The sequence below is a fragment of the Papaver somniferum genome, chromosome 9, assembly GCF_003573695.1.
Source record: "Papaver somniferum cultivar HN1 chromosome 9, ASM357369v1, whole genome shotgun sequence".
Classification (NCBI taxonomy): domain Eukaryota; kingdom Viridiplantae; phylum Streptophyta; class Magnoliopsida; order Ranunculales; family Papaveraceae; genus Papaver; species Papaver somniferum.
Window position 1 is genome coordinate 79,132,032 of NC_039366.1, and position 14,424 is coordinate 79,146,455.

The window sequence follows — 14,424 nt, forward strand, 5'->3', positions numbered from 1 at the left end:
TCAGTCCCAAAATAAACCAAAATTTCCAAATAAATAAATATACTAGAAAAATCTGAATAAAAAGAAATTTTTCCCAGATTATAAGTATCAATATACCAGAGACATATCGATGCTATATCACGGATATTAAACGACAATAAAGTCTTCATTACATGAGCAAAACCAACAACACCATGACTGGAACTAACAGCAGTTCAATATACTAAGGGAAAAGTGAACAAAAAATAGCATACATCTTCGGAACGATGGAAAATATCCCACCAGCTAACAACCCCTCACTTTAACGAACTCTGCTTCTTGATTTCTTCCTTGGATTCTCATTACCTATCGTTAAAAGAACAACCAATAAAATGTTAATCAATCAAAATAATATAGTTTGCTTGATAGATAGAACAAGTATGCGGGGCACATAAAATGAATAACATATCAAACGGTCAAAACTTAGAAAATAAAAAACATACCAAATAGTCCTTGAGACTACCATGCCTCTCACTGTTGTGTGAGCCCCAAATGTTAGAGACCTGCATATGAACACGCAAGAATTCAGAATCTTTTAACTTAAGGATAGGCAACAGTCATGAATGATACAAGCTGCAACAATGAACAACTTACTCTCAACGAAGCACATGACACCTTACTCTGCAGTTAAGGAAACAACCTCGCAACCCTTGCCACCACTTTCCATGACGAGTCTCAGTATATCATTGCAGGCCCTAAGCACAGAAACTCCATTAGTGATGCACAATGAGCTTTACGCATCGACAAATAAGACCTCTTCAGTAATAACATAAATATAAAAGAATTATCATAGTCGTATTCTTTGTCATATTATATATTATCACTCACATAAGAAGAACTCAAGTAATCTAATCTGATATAACTAGGTCAAATATCTTCACATTCAATTGTAGCTTCTATTAGACACTCGAAGAGGAAGTGAACAACATACAAGCCATACAATGTGAAGCTACAATAGGTGGAATTAAAACAGATTTGATGCATCTCCATGAAATTTTCCCTTACATACAAAGTGAAACTTCATGACGCAAGCAGTAAACAATAGGAATAAAGTACTACCTAACATTCTACAGTTTTTTCAACAACATCCAACAATTCTGGCCCCGTAATGGTGGCAAGATCGTTCCATAAAGAAGTTACAACAGTTTTGTTTCTGCAATTAAAATCGACTTCTTATATAAATAATGTGTGAAATCAGAAATACTTACAAGTCATTGGCAATTGTTATGTCACACTTTGGGATAGTCTCGTAATTAGTTTTCCTTTTGATGCTCATAGTAGGGGAAACTCTTTGAAGAAACCAAATAACATATGGAAATTCAAAAAAACAATATATATAACTAAAGTAAATCAGACTACAGAGATCCGAAAACAAAAAGCAATAGGGCAGGTTCATGCAAGGTGTAATTGGTGTTATACCTACACACCAATTTCCATGACGAATTTCAGTACACCACTTTCTTTGCATATCTGTAATCCTACGGAACGCTATTGGACTCTCCTCAGTAGTACGACGACGAGATGGATCAGTACTTGAACCCTATTATTGCATCCCAGCTGCTGGAAATTGTAGAAAGACTTGATGAACCACTTGTTTGTCCCAAAAGATTAGAGCTACTTAACTGCAGGAGATAGAACGAAAAGATAGGCTACATTAAAACCTAATATAACACAATATCCAGAGGAAACCATTGCAATACGAGGTTATTGGACATTGCTGGCACTCAAAATCTATCCATCAAATGCAAAATCAAACTGAAAACCTGCAAGAAAACAAAAATCACTTTAGACTCTGTGGGGTAGCACAAATAGAAAGGAAAAGAAATAGACTAAAGTCTAAATGAGCACACCTTCGTGTACAAAGAGATAGCAGAATACTCTTCTGAAACAAGTATAATCAGGCTGAGCATCAGATTGGACATATGTAACCGTAAGAAAGAAGCAACTCCACTAAGTATGTACTACAACGAAATGATATCACAAATTATCAATTGAGTAAGTAAAAGTGAAGCACTTTCGGTTTGAACATACTTGGAACTGATTCACTTTTGTCAAGAGGCTGTAGAGAACTAGTTATTGCCTGCAACAAGAGGAGAAGATCTGTCAGCATATCTACCAACACAATAGTGATTAAAATTAAATTGATACATGAAGACCTTTACAAGGTTCCACGAACAATACTCACTTGCAATTTTCAGCACATCCAAGAAGAATATCAAGGTCTGTACAAGGATCCATAAGCAAGCTTCTGCAACACAATATACAAGGGGGAACAAAATCAGTTAATTATATTGGCTGGCGCAGATTTATCAAGCTCTGGAAAAATAATCCAGGAAAAAGTCCAGATCATAAGGGTACAATTACAGTACGTTAGAAACGAAGTATACGAATCAAAACCAAATCCAAATAAGCATCAAATATGAACAATTGAACGAATGACCTGAAAGAAAGAAAGGTTCCAATCCTAAAGTTAATGAACTATCATATAAATAACTGAGTGAATATACAGGGCCAACCAGGTATGCTGTAATACGTCTCTTCGAACAGTAAAGCTCATGGTTCATACATTCAACCAAACCCAGTCGTGCCCGCTTCTCCTCCAAAGCCCTAATAGCACCAGCACTGTTAGTACAGCAGACGAGAGCCTATACTGAAAGGTTACGGAGCAGCATTTATTTTGCAGGGAGTCAAGGTACCTTGCCGAAAATGGCATGATCGGAAATTTCTGGCTTATTTCACTGAAGATAAACCTAGATGCTTTCATCTTCAAACTGTAGCTTTTGTCCTCGGCTCTTTTATAAATGGTTGTTTGCTTCTCATCCACTAGTTTTGGCTGCAAAATCAAATTCCTAAATTAAGAATCGAATGAAAGATGGATGCAATATGCAGTCGCATTTTTGCATGATGAATGTGATTACTGCAGTTACACTTACCTTGCCCTCCCCCATGCTGACAACTATAACAATTGCATACACTTCATTCTCCTCAAACTCTGCATCGTCAACTCTGGTCTCTGGATTAGATACACTCAGTATGACCTTGTTCCCATCAATCACAAATTGCTTTAGTTGGTGACTAAGAACATCTTCAACAATCTTGCAGTCATATGCAGCAGCAACTTTCTGAATAGCTTTCGTGACATCTTTGTTCTGCATCCTCAAGAAAGACTTTATAAATAAGTTTTCAAATATTGGAAGCAAATCCACTTCAAGAGGCGACTTTAAAATGAAACACATCATACATGATAGCCCAGCTAAATTGCAAAACAGAACGATATAATATAGATCCCAAAGCCAAAAAACTCTTGAGTTTTAAGGGCCAAAAAAGCTTATACAGAACCTTGTCTCATTTATTCGAGTCGGTCAAAGTGCAAACCTTACAGGTTAGTTGATTGAAGGTAAACATTCTCTGAATGCCCAGGGATAATTTTTCTAGGTGATTACTGCTATTACTAGTCAGTTCAATTTGGAAGCACAGTCATACTATTTGAGCCAACAAAGAGAGAAGAAATAGAAAACCAAATTATATGCTGCTCTATCAGAGTGACCAAGGCAGATAAAAAATCACAGATTTTCCCAAGGCTTAGATTTAGTTGTCATCAGAAGTCATTCTCGCAACAAACTATCCAAGAAGCACGGAAAGCATATTAGTCGTAAGCTTTAGTGAATGGAAAGAATTGAAAGAAAGGAAATGTTGATGTACCAGTGTAACAATGACCATAGTTTATATAGTAAGATATCATCACTCAAAGAATGTATATACGAACCAATGAATGCCAAACAACAGTATTTCCAGAAATCATTTGCTAAACATTAATAAGATGAATATGTAGGGTAAATGTCATCAACCAAATGAAAGGATGACAAATAACAATATTTCCTGCAACTACCTTCATTGAAGCAGCTATATCTAGTATAACATGGGGTTTGATTTCATCATGTGGTGCTAAAAAAAAATCGTGATTTGTGGAAACAAAGCCAACTAGCAAAAAGAAACCCAGGAGTAAGAAGCTGCTATATCTGTTCAAGTTTGTAAAGGATCCAATGCTTAGGCACATTGAGGCTATTCAAATGCTTCTTCAACCTTTTTCCTGGAATAAACAAGTAGTATTACCACAACAAAATTAGTTCACAAATTTAAAACAATATATAAACGAACACAAACACATGGCAAAAATTGAAGAAGTTAAAAAGAGAGATAGAGACTTATGCTTCTCATACCCATCTCAACAGCAGTAAGAACCCTAAAATCATCTACATTACATCTACATCTATCTTCATACAAACACAAATCTACACCTGTATACAAAAATAAAAACCCTAATCACAAAAATGAACCAAAAAATCTCCAAAAATCCCTACCGAACTAAACAATCACATATCTAAACAAGACTGAAAGGAAGATTACAAAGGTAAACACAACCAAACCTCCGATAATGAAATCAAGGAACAACTAAAATCAAAGCTTATATAAAACAACAACCAACATTCTTGTATCTCATCATTTAAAAATAAAAATAGCTTCCACACAAAAATTCGAACTCGAACTCAAACCAAAAACTCAACTAATCAAAACTGAAGTTAAAAGGTAGGATTTATACCTGATAAGAATCAACAAGATTGCTACAACCTTGCTCAATAAATTAAATTGGTTGTTAGGGATTCAGGGAAAAAAATCAATTTCTAGGGCTACGAAGAACAGGATTTATAGTGATACATTGACATTTCTGGTTTTGAGGTTTTGAGAATGATGAAAACCCCGGGTGATTGATTAATCGTTTTTATATAAGATGTTGATTTTCAGATTAGAGGAGATTTTAGATTTCTCTGAAGAACAATACCTACTTATCCCCGGAGAGAGAAGAGAGAGGAGAAGAAAAGAAAAGAAAAAAAGAAAAAACCTTTTTGTTCTTTCAGTAGGCGTAGGTCAAGGTAAGACCGGGTCTAATGGACCTCCAAGATCCAGGATTTGAACCCAAAAGCGTGGTGTAAAGTGACACTATTTGCCTGATTCGGGATTCCCATCTCCTCCAAGCGATTGCTTGGATGTAATCCGTGTACAAAATGGCGTACCAAAAAAGCATCATACGCCGTTATAAATGGTGTTTTGTCACTGTTTTATAAAAATTCAAATTCACTATCATATAGACCGTTGGATTCATAATCCTATTGGAGATCTAAAGGCTAATAATGATAAGCCATTTCAAATGGCATCCTACGCCATTTCAAACGGCGTTTTGACTTTGAATGTTGAATTTCCATTAGACTTGGTACTTGAAATTCAGTGACGTGGATCCAAGAAAAAGCTTGAATCTTGGACCACGATTAGAGTAAGTCTAATGGGTCAAAGTAGTTTCTCCTCGAATAGAAATTATTAAAGAAAACAAATGAAATATCACAAAATAATGATTTGAGTTTGGGAGGGAGGACGATTTTTAGATGAGAAAAAAGAAGGAAAATTTTGGGAAACCAATTTATAAATTTTCTAGATTGATTTGGAATTAAAGTAAAATATTAAAAAATAAAATAGAAACATATTTAATTTTAAACACACTAACATATATAAATGTTTTCATAAGAAATGCCACAATTTACAACTGATACACCTACTGCCAAAATATTGGTCAATTATTTCCCTCCTTTTAGTGCCAACAAGGCTTTCGTGAAAATACTAACAATTTTTTCGTTCATACACGTGCTTTTGGTACGTTGCATGTATTATTCACCCAATCCGTTTGTTTAAGATCCTCAGTTAGATTATGTCTATCTCACTGCTGTTGTAGGATCCAACCAAACTTCGAATTGTGAAATTACCTTGTATTGATATCTTGATCATTTCTTTTGTTTCTCCTCAATGTTTTTTCTTCTTCTCCCTCGACTGTCCTCTCAACAAAACTCCCACAACTAAATTCAATTGTATTTCGAAAGATTAATGGCTGAGATCAACAATTCAGTCGATTGTTTTCTCTTCTTCGATCAGGATGCACATTTCCTAAAACTAAAATCGTTTTTCATTGTATTCTTTAATGTTATGGTTTTCTTAATTTTGGGGATTTTATTTGATTTATGTGTATCAATGGTCTTGAAGGTTTTCCTATTCAATGATGACACCAAATTTAACATTAGTGTAGCATTTTCAACTTATTGGTCCTGAAATTAGTTGAACATGGGCTTTAACGCTACGTTCCAAATTTGTAAGTTCATTTTTTTTCCACTTAGTTTGCAGCAACAAATTTAATTTGTTAGTTATGTATACTAAAATTTTATTACTATTTTGATGGTATTTGCATTTGGATTCATTTAGTCGTTTGTTGTTGAACAGGATGAATCCAGAACACCAGATATGGATACATCCTAGAGTCGTTATGCCGCTCGAAAAAAAATAGGATGAACGAAGAACAACGACATTGAAACATACAACATCAAGAAAATATGTCAACTGAGGAGAGGTTGCTGAAAAATGAGCTTTTTTGCAGAACCAATTATGAAAAGAAAGAAAATACAGAGTATTATATTTACGCCTTTTTTTATTATTATTTACCGTTAATGGAGGACCAATTATTATGAAAATAAAGAAAACGAAATGAGCTAGCTTCTACGAGAAGTGGGCTGATAGTTCGCTGGGTACACACTATGGACACGTAAACAAACCAAAGTGGCTAAATAAATCCTCGGTTGGCCATTGGTAACTAGGTGTGTCTAATGCCATCCTACACAATATACATATTAAAAATTCGTCGACGTGCCCATATACTTATATATGGATACGTGTCATGGGTTTAGACTTAAATCCATGACTAAATGGTGCTTTTTGGCCACAAGTCATGAGTTCAGACTTAAACCCATAACCAACTTGTAACCTAAAATGTGGCTACAAAAACCTCGCGTTTTTAGGGGCCACTCAAAAGGATTTAGGGGCCAACAATAAAACAAAAAAGGTCACTCAAAGGGAAAATGTAGCCAGCCCTTATCTCGCGTAATTCGTAATGGAAAAATTACCCTTATATATTCGAAGGATATGATAACATTTTTATCCTCCGATTTCAATCGGAAGCCAAAATATTACCCAGACTTCCGATTGTATTCGGTGCAGTATTAGAATGATTTTTGTTTCATTTTTTCCATTTCTTTTTCATTTTTGAGTTGTTAGAGTTATATAGAAGAAGGTGAAGGAAAAAAGGGAAAACCCATTTTATCACTACAAAAATGGATGGTTATGAAGAAGAAGGTGAGAATCATGGCGAAGACGATTTGAGGTGTATGTTGAATGATCCAAACTTTTGTGAAGAGGAAAACCTAGACGACCCTTTCATGGAAGAAAATGGAGAATCGCCTGATATTGAAGCTAACGATGCATGTAAAACACAGGTATTGTGTTAAGAAACTCAAATACTCGATTTGCATGCGTTTGTGTGCTTTTGTAAACAAGAAAAACCGATTATTGCATGCATTGAATGCCATGAACTACCCAGATTCGGTAGATAATTTCTCGAATAAACTTACGAATATAACACACAGAGTTATATTCGGTAGTTCCAAGATAGTAGTTTACTGCCGAATATGAGAAAAAACCCCAAACTGGTTTTCCAAAAAAATCTACATTTGGTAGTTATGTAGAGTTATTTACCCCCGAATGGCCCCAAAAACGAATTCCTCAAAAAATTTCAAAACTCAGTATTCTTATCATTTACAATCGGTAATAGTTTAACATTATTTGACTGCCGAATATAACAGTGGCCTCAAAATAAATTTTCGAAAACTTGAAAATCGGATGTTTATCGATTAAAGTTATCTCCCGGTTATTTATATTCGGTTGTTTTACTATATATTTTAGCTTCCGATTATATCATTTTTTGCACTCAGTAAACTGTGTACATTCATTTGCATAAATCGGGTGTTTTGGGTAACCGATAGGATTCCGAATATAGTATATTCGGCAGTTTGACTTATTTAATAACCTCCGATTATTGTATAATAATTTGTTGCTTTCATATGCAGGCCGTTGAAGAGTTTGTTGATGATTTCTATTTGAGGCCCGACACTTCCCTATACTATGCAAACGATTTGGTATACTCATTACTACTTTCTTTTTTTCAAAATTTATATGTTAAATGGTTATGCTTATTAGGTTTGTTTTGTTTTATGCACGTTTAGGCATTTGGAAGTAAGAAGGAGGCAAAGGAATGGCTTATGAACAAGGCAAAAGATAACATGTGCGTGGTAGTTCAAAATAATCATGTTAGTGACACTCGATTTGAAATGATTTGTGAGCGAGGTGGGACGCGAAAGAGTCACGAGGGAAAGAATAGTAAGTACGTACGGAAGACGAATACGAAATACCGAAGCAATACCAAGAAGATAGGATGCCCATTTAAGATTGTCTTCTATAAGCCCGATGGTATTAAAGGTAAAGAGTATAAAATGTATAAAGTTGATAACGGTTGTCACAACCATGATGATCCGTTGGATTTAATTGGACATGTAATGGTTTCCAAGTTAAAACAACATCAAATGCAGACGGTGAGGTTTATGCGGATCCAAAAAGCGAGTGCGATCTTAAGTAAAATAAAGGTGGACGACCCCGATAACTTGTCTTCTTTGTCTACAATTAAGTCGGCCCTAGCTACGATCAAAAGGACTGAATGGGATGGTAGAACGGTCATGCAACAATCTGAGTGGTTAGTGGAGTTACACGGCTACACCTTGAGAAGGGAAGAAAAGGATGGTATAGTGGTTCGTATTTTCTTGGCACATCCCGAAATGATCCAATTGGCTCAATGCTTTCATCAAAATTTGTTGATGGATGCTACATATAAGACAAACAAGTATAACATGCCGTTGTTGAACATTGCTTGCCATACTTCGGACAAAAACACGTTTACGATTGCATGGGGTTTAATGGATCATGAGAACAATGTGAGTTTCATTTGGATGTTGGAGACGTTGAGGTCCATTTATAACGGTGATAATTTTCTAAGGGTTATTGTAACGGATAACGATCAAGCCTTAATGCATGCAATAGCGGTAATGTTTCCGGAAGCCCAAAACTTGCGATGTACGTGGCACATTCAATGCAATCTCAAAACCAATTGCCATCATCATTTCCAAGCTAAAAGACCAAGAAAGGGTAGCAAGAGGTCAAAGGAAGAGGATGAGCGCATTAGTAAATTAACTGATGTATTTTCAAAAGTTGTTGTAGATTGTGGTAAAAGGGGTTCTTTTCGAACTTGTGAAGGTAACTCTTTTTTTTTTTTTAGATTTAATAAAAATAAAGCAAATTAATTTTCAAAGAGTGATGTCAAGATTTAAAATGGACTAAGGCTCCGGATTCACTATTACATCAAGTTGATTGGTTACAAAAATATTTCATAATTATTATCTAGCTCTTTTTCCATTAAATCACTTATTAATCTATAAGGTGTCCAAATATTAAATTGTAATCCTTAAGCATGATTTATCAAAGAATTAATTCTAAGCATAAAACATCAAACTGATTCACAACTAATTAAGAAAACCATTTTTATCTCTTTTTTTTTATTGATCCAAGTGAATTAAATAAAATAAATAATTAAGAAATTATAAAAAGAATTTACCAATTAAACATGAGTGAATAGCTCCTCCGTCGCCTCAGTCACCAGGTATTTTAGCCACTCATCATGTTGGAAAACCTCTCAAAATATTTCATTGATGCTCAAAAGTGTTTTACAATGAAGAGAAAGACAAGAAAATGATATAAAACAGAATTCTGCGACCCACAAAAGGCGTCCAGAGTCAAACACAAAGCTGAAGTGATGTTGTCGTTGGGAAACTACGACCCACAGGTGACAGTCGATGTCACTGTTGATAAACGACTGTCCCTGAGGGTATTATGTTCTTCGTGTTCTTCCTTGCACCAGCAGCAAGCTTCTCTTCTCTGCGTGATTTTCTTTTGATTCTCTCGACTCCTAAACTTTCTCCAAGACTCTCCAAACTTGCTAGCTTCAATTGTACGTGTATTTATAGTGAATTGAGGCCAAAAATCCGACCATTGATTGCGTATATACTCTCTTTAATTCGATTATTCCTTGCTGCCAAAAATAACGATAATTTCCATTTTTAATCCCATGCACGCGTTAGATTTGATCCTGCACGCTCTAGTTAGCCTTCTCCACGTCTCAGCCCTCTTCCAGCGCTATTAGAACTCCTCCATGCACACAAGAACTTCAATTTTGCTCGTGTTACAGTACACGTGCTCTGTTTTGGGTGTGTGAATCATCACGCGTTTTCCAGCCAATTCCGATCGAACCCACTGCCCAAAATGTGTTCCTTAACCTATATCACATCTCTCTATCAAATTTCAGCCATTGAATCGACCCGTAACCCCTTCATTTTTGTGATCAAACTTCTGCCAGTTGAGAATTTAATTTCCCGCCAAAAAACGAATTTGAATGTTGAAGATGATATGCCCCCTATCCTGAACTGGGGTGCGAATAGCAGATTCCTTGGGGTGACCTGGGTGTGCCCCTTAGTAATTAGGTTACCCCTTATCCAAAAGCGAGAGTCCGAATAACACTTGTCCTCCGGGTGCCAAAATCAACTTTTCGAGCCGAATTTTCCAAAAATGTTTATTTCCTAAAAATACATAAAAACACAATATTAGTACAAAAATAGAGTTCCAACAATACGGACATTGAGGATAAATTAGACACAAAAATGCGTCTATCATTAACCGTGGAAGAACGTAAGGAAGAGGATAGGTTATTTGAAGAAAAGTGGAAGGAGGATGGAATTATTTGGAAAATGTTCATGAAAGCATGGGACAAAATTGGTTGGTCGATGACCGAGGAAATTTACGAATGTAACTTGAAGAAATTTGAGGATGAATACGGCACGGACTACCCAAAACCGGTTGAGTATTGTAAAAAACAATGGTTAACGATTAAGGAGAGGTTTGTGTTTGCATGGACATATGAATATCGTAATTTCAAGAACGAGGCGACAAGCATTGCGGAGGGGTCTCATGGTCGACTAAAGAAAATACTAATTGGTAGTCAAAATGGAGTTGTGTCGATCCAAGAAGCAATCCATGAATTCACCAATCGTGATCTCATAAAGATTAGGAAATGTATGCAATTTAGTGTACATCAATTCCCAATGGAAGCCGAATTTGAAGATGAGCCGGAACCTAAGAAAAGAGGTCGTCCAAGAAATGATCAAAGTGGACCAACCACCCGAAAAGTAAGGCCAAAGATCTCTACAGATCCTTCTCAAGTAAGTCAACCCAATGTTGTCGAAGAAGTTGTTGAGCAAATGACCGCCTCGCAACAAACCCAACCAATGGAAATTCTTACTATAAAAGAGGACAAAGGTACTCTTCGTTGCCCTAGAGATCTTAATGGAAGACCAAATCGATCCACATATACAATATACAAAGAGTATTTGGAACAACTCCCTCCACTTATCATTCCATTTGTTTTGTCGACCGACGAGGTTGATGGGGATGGAAATTGTGGGTTTCACGTTGCTACGGAACAAATGGGTTACTTTAGAGAGGCGGATATCGAAGATGTCACCCAATGCCAATATTTAAGAAATAAGATGGCGGTACAACTAGTGAAGGACAAGGGTTTTTATATGGAGATGATGAGGCGAGGAGATAGATACGACAAAGAACAAGAGTTCAAAGACTTAGTTGCGCGTGTGAAGTGCCGAAAGGGATTTAAGACAATCGGATCCAAGTATTGGATGACAATGCCTAAATTTGGATATCTCCTAGCGGACGTTTTGAATTGCGTGGTACATTTCTTTGTTCCTCCTATGTATGGACTTAGCATGACGTTTGCACCCACAAGAACGGCTCGGGACGAGTCGGTTAAAGATATAAGAATCGTAATGGCATTTGTGAATGAAATGCATTTTATCGGTTTAAGAGTAAAGAAAGATTGTCCGTTACCTCCGTTGAGTAAGTGGCACGATTACTTCCCGATGAACCATTGCAAGGATTGGGTGAAACAATATGAGTCCAACATGGTTGATTGGGATCGCGTTATGGACAACAACTTTCCCGCTGAGTTACTCGAATTGATCCCCTCGGATGATGATGATGTTTGATCGTTTTTTTTTCGAACATGTAATTTGTACAAGTTTTTTGGAAACTTTTTTGTGAAGATATATGATTTAATCGGTCGCAAAAAATACAATGTTGTCTCCCGAATGCAGGAATCGGGCTCTTTGATAACGTTTTGATTCTGAATATTATAATCGGTTGGTAATGATACACGTTTTGATTCTGAATATTATAATCGGTAGAACTCTTAAATATCTATCTACCGATTTGGTGGGTATTTCGAGGCACGACTATAATTTTTTTTGAAACTATGTAATAGGAACAACAGTATTATAACACTTCAATCCGATTAATCATATTCGGGAATTCCATATTTTATCAAACCGCCGATTAATATTAAAAATTTGAATTTACAGCACTCAAACATCACATGTTATTCTTTTTTCCCAGTCCGAGATGCAACAATCAACGCGGCTTCGAAATGTAGAAACGACTCTCCTCTCCACTTGGAATAAGCATCTTGTGCCGCAAACCTGTCGTCTCTGTGCCTAGCAAGAATACGGTTGTACTCGGTGCACAATTTTACAATCGGTTGCTAACGATACATGTATTTCCTCCGAAACGGACATTCGGTAGCGAACTTAAATTTTTATCTACCGATTAGGTTGGTATTTCTAAACACGACTATATTATTCGGAGGATAATTTTTTTTTGTAAAGTCCCGATGTACGATGGCCCAAAAATCAGAATTTGGGAAAAACTGATACTTTTCAAATTTTGAACTTGCAATAATCGGAAGTCAACTCAGTTACCCAAACTTCCGAATATGGGTTGTCTAACCTTCTATATTGGCCCTTGGAACCACCTAGAGCCGGAATGGTTTGTTTTGAACTTGTAATATTCGGAGGATAATTTTTTTTTTGTAAAGTCTCGAATGTACAATGGCCCAAAAATCAGAATTTGGGAAAAAATGATACTTTTCAAATTTTGAACTTGCAATAATCGGAAATCAACTCAGTTACCCAACTTCCGAATATGGGTTGTCTAACCTTCTATATTGGTCATTGGAACCACCTAGAGCCATGAAATGGTTTGTTTTGAACTTGTAATATTCGGAGGATAATTTTTTTTGTAAAGTCCCGAATGTACGATGGCCCAAAAATCAGAATTTGGGAAAAACTGATACTTTTCAAATTTTGAACTTGCAATAATCGGAAGTCAACTCAGTTACCCAAACTTCCGAATATGGGTTGTCTAACCTTCTATATTGGCCCTTGGAACCACCTAGGGCCATGGCATGGTTTGTTTTGAACTTGTAATATTCGGAGGATAATTTTTTTTTGTAAAGTCCCGAATGTACGATGGCCCAAAAATCAGAATTTAGGAAAAACTGATACTTTTCAAATTTTGAACTTGCAATAATCGGAAGTTAACTCAGTTACCCAAACTTCCGAATATGGGTTATCTAACCTTCTATATTGGCCCTTGTAAAGTCCCGAATGTACAACACAAATCATTGTCATTTATCTGCTCTTCTTTACTTTACGACCGTGACTACCTCCCAGTCCTTCACGACCACGGGTTTGAGCACCTTCAGTTGGAGCAGCTTCTGTTGGAGCACCTTCAGCGCTCGATGAAGCTCGAGTTCTTTTACCCGTATTTGATACTGCCACCTTGGGCAGATGCCTCTTCGTGACTTTCTCCCCAAACTGGGCAGCATAATCTTCGTTATCCATATTATCAACTAGATCTCTAGCCTCTTTGATCTTCTCAGCTGGCATGGGATCTCCGCTCTTCAGGCATGCAGTTAACATTTTGGAAACACGCTTGAACCTATTCACCTGTTTTTTATACGTAATGACATAACATCAAACGGTAATTACCTAAGATTTATAGGAACAATATAAAATGAACAAAAATATAAGAACACGCACCAGTCTATCATAACCAGCTGGTTTGTCTTTGATGATACAATTATAACTTGAAGCCGCCGCAGTAGTGTTGGATTTGATTTCACGGATAACCAAAGGATGTGATACGTTGTTATACCAACTCATATAGCCTATAGAATTTTCATCACCTCGGGTGGTTCGTCTACCAGTGTTGATAATGAAGTCATTCCTCTTATCCCAGTTATCAAGAACAGTAGGTGGGCCTGTGTGAACAATCGTGAGATTGTCACCACTAGAAGAGCACAACTCCAACTCCAATTTGTAGTAATCCTCCATTTCCTCCACAGGTTGATGTTGTATATACCCGTGTTGTCGCATCACCCTAGAGGGGTTATACATCACATATCATGTGGGGTGCCACAATGGTCCAAAATAAAGGGACAAGTCCGACTGAAAATTTATATGCCCA

The 14,424-nt window shown here is 36.5% G+C and overlaps 1 long non-coding RNA gene across 18 annotated transcripts; it reads right to left on the reverse strand.

Annotated features, from left to right (window-relative positions):
- On the reverse strand, positions 1–4,935 carry LOC113310474. Of its 18 annotated transcripts, none has more exons than XR_003341163.1 (12): positions 4,619–4,933; positions 3,908–4,108; positions 2,952–3,167; positions 2,715–2,851; positions 2,535–2,625; positions 2,204–2,266; positions 1,869–2,098; positions 1,446–1,781; positions 1,227–1,307; positions 613–713; positions 462–521; positions 1–324 (listed from the first exon to the last, which is right to left on the reverse strand). It is a non-coding gene; the product is annotated as an uncharacterized LOC113310474 (long non-coding RNA). The 18 variants fall into 18 exon arrangements; XR_003341160.1 differs by having other exon boundaries at positions 1,438–1,781; XR_003341158.1 differs by having other exon boundaries at positions 613–1,307; positions 4,619–4,935.
- Positions 4,936–14,424: the final 9,489 nt, after the last annotated feature.